Raw genomic sequence first — 7,632 nt, 5'->3', positions numbered from 1 at the left:
ATATATATATATATATATATATATATATATATATATACATGTATATATAACAATAATATAACATTTCCTAAATTTTAAAAAATGTAAAAATATTTTAATATTTTTCCAAATATTTTATAAATACGGCACAAAACGTCGAAAAGTAATTAAATGTTAAAATGTGAATGTTTTTTTTTAATGTTAAATATTAATTTTTCCGTATTGATTGTTAATGTTGCTATCACGTTGCAACAATATTAAACAAATTAACATTAAAGTCGATCTGGAACAATACCGCTACTAGATGAACGCAGCAGAATAATATTTCTTTAAAAAAAGTTATATAGAATGGAATAAAAGACGCAGTATTATACGATTTCTTTAACTATATAAAACAAAAGTATTTTTAAGTGAGGAGCCCCTAAGACTCCAAAATGAAAGTAAGTGAAATATACTTAGAACATTTAGTTTTGTACAAAAAGTAATTCAGATACCTAATATAATATTCTTGAAAGTTTATATGATACTGAATAAATGTTGAATCAACATTCCTGAATATTATATTGCAACATCTGCAAGAGATTACTTCAAAGGACCATTTTTGCAATATTTTTTCGATGTTAAATCTACATGTCGCAATGTATAATTCAATGATTTAAAATATTGATTCAATATTAGCACAACATTTGTAACGATATTTTTTACATTAAAATATCAATATTATCGAAATCTTCAAATCAAAATCTGTTCATAAAGATGCCTCTACATAATTCGCAAATCGCAAAACATAGTTCACAAACGCAGAATGAAAATTTATTTTTGTTTTCTCATTGTGTGCGGTTGATTTCATCTGCATGTATCTTGCGTGTGGTGATCATGATAGCGCCAGGATACTACCATATCTTCAGATTCTACGTCAGTATTTGCGAATTATGTTTTGCAATTTGAAAATTATATAGAGACACCTTAATGATGTTACTTACAATGTTAAATACACTCGTCAATAAAATTATCGCAACATAAATTTATACCAAAATTTTATATAATTTTAAGTAAATATAAAAAGTCGTATTTAAAAAAGTAAAGCTGTATTACATCTCCAAAAAAATTGTATAGTTTGACGCACTCTATGAGATACAAAAAATTTTTTTCGTAAATGTAAAGGACTCATCATATGTAAAGGAACTTTTTCTAGCTAATTGAAAAAATAAAACTTTGTACGATTCTTTTATTATTATTACGGAGTATCAATTAAATTAAGCCTATTCTACAATTGTATAAGTTATAAGTGAGTGTAGTTATAAGTGATTGTAGCTATAAAAATTCACTAATTACAGCCAAAGAAAAGAATATTTGACTGTGATTGGTCAATTCTTACAACTACAATTATTATTACAATTAGTAGGATAGGCTTTATCTATTCACCCTATGCATTTTTGTTCAATTACCTTCAACATCCGCAACCAATGAGCACCAAAAAGATGTTGCTGCTCGGATTTGCGCCTCATACACATATGTGCGTATGTATGTATGTATGAGTATGTATGTATGTATGTGTTCGAGTGTGTTGAGATTGACACATGGATACCAGGATGAAATATGAAACCGGAATTTTTTTATAGAAAATATATGTTTATTGCATGAAAATGATAAAAAATATTTTATTCGAAGTATTGCCCATCGATAGCTATACAATTTTTCCACCTGTTTGACAATTTGTGGATGCCACGCCAAAAAAATTGTTGCTCTTTTGAGCCAAACCAGTCATCTAGCCATTTTCGTACATCTTCGTAAGAAGTGAAGCGCTGCTGAGCAAGTGCGTGTCCTATCGATGCAAATAAGTGGTAATCGGACGGAGCCAAGTCTGGTAAGTAAACCATATGCAAAAGTATTTCCCAACCAAATGCCTCAATCGTTTCCTTGATCAGTTTTGCTGTGTGTGATGGTGAATTATCATGAAGCAAAATCACTTTGTGTTGCCTTTTTTGATATTCCGGTCGTTTTTCACACAAAGCTTGATTCAAATTGATCATTTGTTGTCGGCGTTCAGTATTAACGGTTTCGCCAGATTTTAGTAACTCATAATAATCATACCTTTCTGATCCCAAACACAGAGCATTGTCTTCCGTCCATAGCGATTTGGCCTTGCAGTCGATGTCGATAGTTCGCCTGGAGTTACCCATGATCTTTTACGCTTAGGATTCTCAAAATATATCCATTTTTCATCGCCAGTCACAATTCGATGGAGAAATGACTTTCTTTTGGCAAGCAGCATTTCGCAAGTGGTTTTTCGGTTTTCCTGCTGTCTTTCATTCAGTTCATGTGGAATCCATTTTTCTATCTTCTGGATCTTTCCTATGGATTTCAAACATATGTGTATGGAGACCGCTTCTCGTGTCACATTCAATTGATCCGCGAGTTGTTGTTGAGTTTGAGCGTCATCCTCATCCAACAATGCTTGCAATTCGCTATCTTCAAACTTTTTCGATGATTTTCCACGTTCTTCGTTTCTTACGTCAAAATCGCCACTTTTGAATTTTTTAAACCACTCAAAGCACTGTGATTTACCAAGAGCATGCTCACCGTAAGCTTCGATGCGATTCTGCAGCAGTTTTCTTCAAATGGTAACAGAAAATCAATGCTGTCCGCAAATCATAATTTCCAGGCACAAAATTCGACATGTTCAACGCTATTACAAACTATACTGTTGTATGAAACTTGTATTGTTGTGAGTTGAAAATCTTTGTCAGATGTCAGAACAAGGAAATGGCGTCAATGGCGCCGTCTGACGGCAACTACATTGATAGCTATGGCCATCTATTGATAAATTCCGGTTTCATATTTACATACCGTTTCATATTTACATATCGTTATATTATCTTAAGAAAAAATCGGAAACATAAAAGAAAAATTGTGATATCAAACACAATAAAATTAATGTTATTATATTTATTAATAAAAGGTTATTAATTGCAAGATATCAAAACATGTTGGGAATTTAAGGAATAAGGATTATTCAAATTATTTAAATTATTAGATACTTATTATTACTTAAACACGTATATAACTCGGAGGTTTTCGAGCGATTGAATAAATGATGAATAGTCCGAAATAAAATAATCATTTGATTTCGAATTCTAACTGTATAACAAATAAGTTTATTAAGTTATGTATTTAAGTACTAACTTTATACAGCATAAAAAAGTTACAAAAACATTGCAAAAATATTTTATTACAAGATCGCATAAATTTTGCGAAATATCACTGCAATAATCACTTCTGTAATTAGACTGTTATTTTTATTATTTTGTATATGATAGAAAAAAACATAAATAAACTCACTAAAGAATTATCTCTATAAAAGATGATTAAAAGATGACTAAAAGATGATTAAATTGTTTTTCAAATGATACATATTTAATAAGTTTTAATCGGATTCTATCGATTTTAATCGGGAATTCATTTTCATCATTTCAATAAAATTTAATTATTGTATTTCTTTTATAAAAAGCGTTTAAAACTCATTGAACGTGTATGCTACAAAAACCAATAGTATCCTATTGAATTCGATCAAAGCACTTTTCCATTTAAAACCCAATGAACGTATGCTATGAAAATCGATTGTAACGCCATTTCAGTATTAGGCAGAAGAGGATGTTCAGTACGTGCTTCAAGTTCGTGGCTCCATTTGGGTAGTCTTGATGATATGGCGTTAAAGTGATTGTGAAGGTGTGATCACTGGTTCTCACAAAAAACATGGATGATATAAATCTTGCTTGAAGCAAAGCTCCTTATAGAGCCTTGCTCGAAGTACCAGAAAGATTCTTCATGGAGAATATCCGTTGTAGTTTCTACGATCATGCCCTTGCTGTAGTTCCTCCCAGGAATGATTGGTTGGCTGTTACTACCGCGCTTTGCGGTAAGCCAGGAGTGTCGATCTCGAGAAGCTGACATCCGCTGGCTCTTAGTGACCGCAATCAGATGACTGGAGCTCTTCTTTGATTCCTCCAGCTCTTTATAATTCGCCTGGTGGATAGAAGTGTAAGCCATAGGGGATCGATAAATATGTTCTTCGAGATTTCTCCGAGGTGTCCTTTTCGACGAATAATCCACTCAAAATTTCTAGCTGGAGAATTTTTTTTCCTTATTACAGTGTATTCTTGGAATTACAGTATTTAGAAAGAGCTCTGCAACCTGTACACTGGAAGCGTAAATTTCACTTAGACATGATATAAAATTTTTGAAATAGGAATTTACTTCAAGAGAGGCATACTCAGGAGAAAATTTGCAAAAAATCTCAAAACAAATATAAGTACAATATATAAATAGATATTAAAAGAAATGTAGTAATAGAAAATAAATAAATGAAAATATATCAGAATGAGTCAATCAAGCAACAGCATAGTGTGTAATAGTAGTCATGCAAAATAGAATAATAAAATATGAGCAAATCATAACAGCGCACATCACCCCTTAAGGATGCAGCGGGACAAAACTTTGATAGTCTAGATTTTATGAGAAATGAATACTGGAAGTTCTTCTAGCTCACATTATTGATTAGCAGGTTTGATGTTAAATATTATAAGCCTTGGATATCATTCGTGCAATGACAACATCGACCAACTCCCCGGTTAGAAATGATAATGGAATCGACATCGAATCGAAAATATTTATAACGTCAATGTCTATACGCTAGTATTTCCATCTAAAATTCTATTTCTAAGTCATATCAAATTATTCAATTCAACAAGATCCTCCGATTCTAAGAATTTAAGAATTTTTTATTACAGATTATAAATGTAGTAGATTGTTTATACGCTTTCCTCAGAAAGGAAGAGGACTAGAGTCTTTCTAAACAAAAGTCAAGTGTGTTATAGTAGAGGGGCCATGTTTTATAAGCCATTTATCATTTGGTAAAACTTTTTCCAGTCCGTCTGAGGAATTTATTTTGGGACAGATGGATTCTTTGACGTTCCATTTCCAACATAATTGGAAGATTGGAGGAAAATTCATGCATTGTAAAATAATTGTATTTATATGGGAGATTTTTAATCAAAAAAAGATCTATGTTTGAGTGCCTTTTATTAAGAATTATATGTGAATATGAAGTGCTATGGATAATAGATAAATGATTGAAATTGTGTTAATATAATGAAACATATTAATTCTTCTATGGTTATTATAGAAATTATTCTATGTTTGATGCATTGAAATCAAATCAAATCATCCTAAAATGCCTAGAGAAGACCTCATCGAGTGATTCAAAATCAAAGTTTGTCTTGGAAGGAACGTAGATAATCCTCAAAACAATATCTAATCCAGATAATATTTTGACAATAATCCCGCAACCTGGCAGATAACAGATTGAATTTTAGATTATCTCGAATGATTATCGCAACTCCGCCAACCGCATTCCGAGATGAGTCACTTTTAATAATATTATATCCAGTGAAATTTAAACAAGTTATTGGAACCAACTTTCCGATACCAAGGTAATGTCTACTTTGCATTTTTCTAGAAAATAATTAAATTCCGCGTTTATTATTAATGTTAGTAATATTCCATAAACATAGTCGTAAATTATCTACACTAGGAATTATATTAGTCTAAATGTTTCGCTACCTCCATAAACGTTTGAAGGCATTCAATATCGTTTCTACATTTAGTCAACTTGTCATTTAATGTACGCACAACTGTAAGCATTCTCGGAATGTTTATAAGACTCTTTAATTTGCGAAATTCAGTAACTAAATTATAAAAGTCATTTATATTATTCAATAAGTTAGTATAATATCATCGTTGTTGAAGTAGAATTACGCAGGCCGCTTATAATTTCAGCGTACATACGAGAGCCATTCTCAAGTTCAGAGTTGAAATTGAACTCACCCTGTGCCCCCCGCAATAATGAAAAATCGATTGCAGAGCTCAACTCCGATTTTTTGCTGATAAATCTTTCTGTGTTCTTTTGAAACTGATCTATAACATCGCACTTCTATCAGATTTAGGCAAGTCGCCAATAATCTTTTTTTTTCAACAAATTTAAGATAAAAAGGATACTTCGAGAAGTTGGCCGGATGCTCTCCCGCAATTGCAGCACTTAGCAAACTCTTCCATCGATTTCTTATTCAGAAGTGAGATGTGTCCATATTTTACACATCTTGGTGTTTTAAAACAATGATGATGTATGATCGAAGGCCTGACAGGTAACATTGTATAATAGTTCTATTGTTAATATATTTTTCCCAATATACCCTTGAGTGAAAAAGGAATTTTATTTTCTCTTTGGGTCAATGAATATTTAGCACTCAGATTTTAGCGTAGCATACAAGCTATCAACAAAGTTTAAATGCGTGCAGTTATTTATTGATATCCAACATTTCAAGCTCAAAACTTTAGTATCCAGATTCGGTAAGTTGGAAAGTCCTTTTAAAGTGACTGTTATTGTTTCATTTCTGGCAGAGAATATATATGAAATAACAATTTATTAGAAATAACCATTTTCTTGAATTCTAAAGTCACTTGTTTTATAAAATTATAATTTAATCTGATTACCTAGATACTAATATAAAAATTATTACCTACATTAGCTTTGATTTATTTAGAGAAACTGATAAAATCGCTAATACTGGAGGCAAGATATACATCGGAGATGGTTTCCGCTCGCGAGAAATTTTATTAGTTGCCGCATTAGAAGGAGACGAATTATGATTATCGCTATCTGCATGCAAATCGTCAGAGTCATGCGAAGAAGCGTCATCGTGCAACTCTATAGTCTGCTAAATCTATTTACTGAAATCTATTTTTTAAGGTATCGTATCTTGGCTATTCTCAGGTATAAGTTTATGCAATTTTTTGCAGGATTTTGTCAGATATGAATGCGCATCCATCGTCAAGATTCGGATTCTTCCGCTAACCTCTTTTGAGACAGCTTCGTCCTATTATCCTCTAAGTTAGAGGGAAGTTCAATATTGATGAGATGCTTCCACTGTATTCTCCAATGTGATGGTTCGGCGAGATTTCAATCGACAAATACCTACAGGCCAATTAACTATCAAGGCAGCATCAGCGCAGCAAGCGATTCAGAAACATCAAATTAGCGCAACGAAGAGTAATGTCCCAATTCTGGTTGGCAGTTCTGGTTGGAGTTATCTATGAATCTCCTTATATATCCATCTCGTGGGATCTTGAACGCGAGTTCTCGCTCGAGTTTCATCGCCCTCAGGCGAGCGCGGTCGCGTGTGCGCGATCCGCTATACGCGTGCGCGACTTGTAGCGCGAACTGTCTGCTCAATTACCACACAATATCCTGTTGAATTCGATCGAAGCAAGACAATAAAGCGGCTAGGCATGCTTACCGAGTGAATGAGCATGATTAGTTCCTATCGTGGATCCAACCAATCATATTTAATTGCTTGACAAACAGACTTAGCCATTTTGTCGATTTGAATTTTTCGCGCCCAATTTTTCGATTAAAACCCATTGAACACTACTCGTGTGAAATCTGATGCAATCCTATTGAACTTCATCACTTAAATCTTCTGTTTAAAATCCATTGAATATGTACAATAGGACGACCAGTTAAATCCTAATTTAATATTCTGAAAATCGCAATTATCTTATTAAATCCGATTAATGATTAACGTTTCTAATGAA

The sequence above is a fragment of the Atta cephalotes genome (assembly GCF_000143395.1).
Source record: "Atta cephalotes unplaced genomic scaffold scaffold00024, whole genome shotgun sequence".
NCBI lineage: Eukaryota > Metazoa > Arthropoda > Insecta > Hymenoptera > Formicidae > Atta > Atta cephalotes.
Note: the sequence above shows the minus strand (reverse complement) of the source record.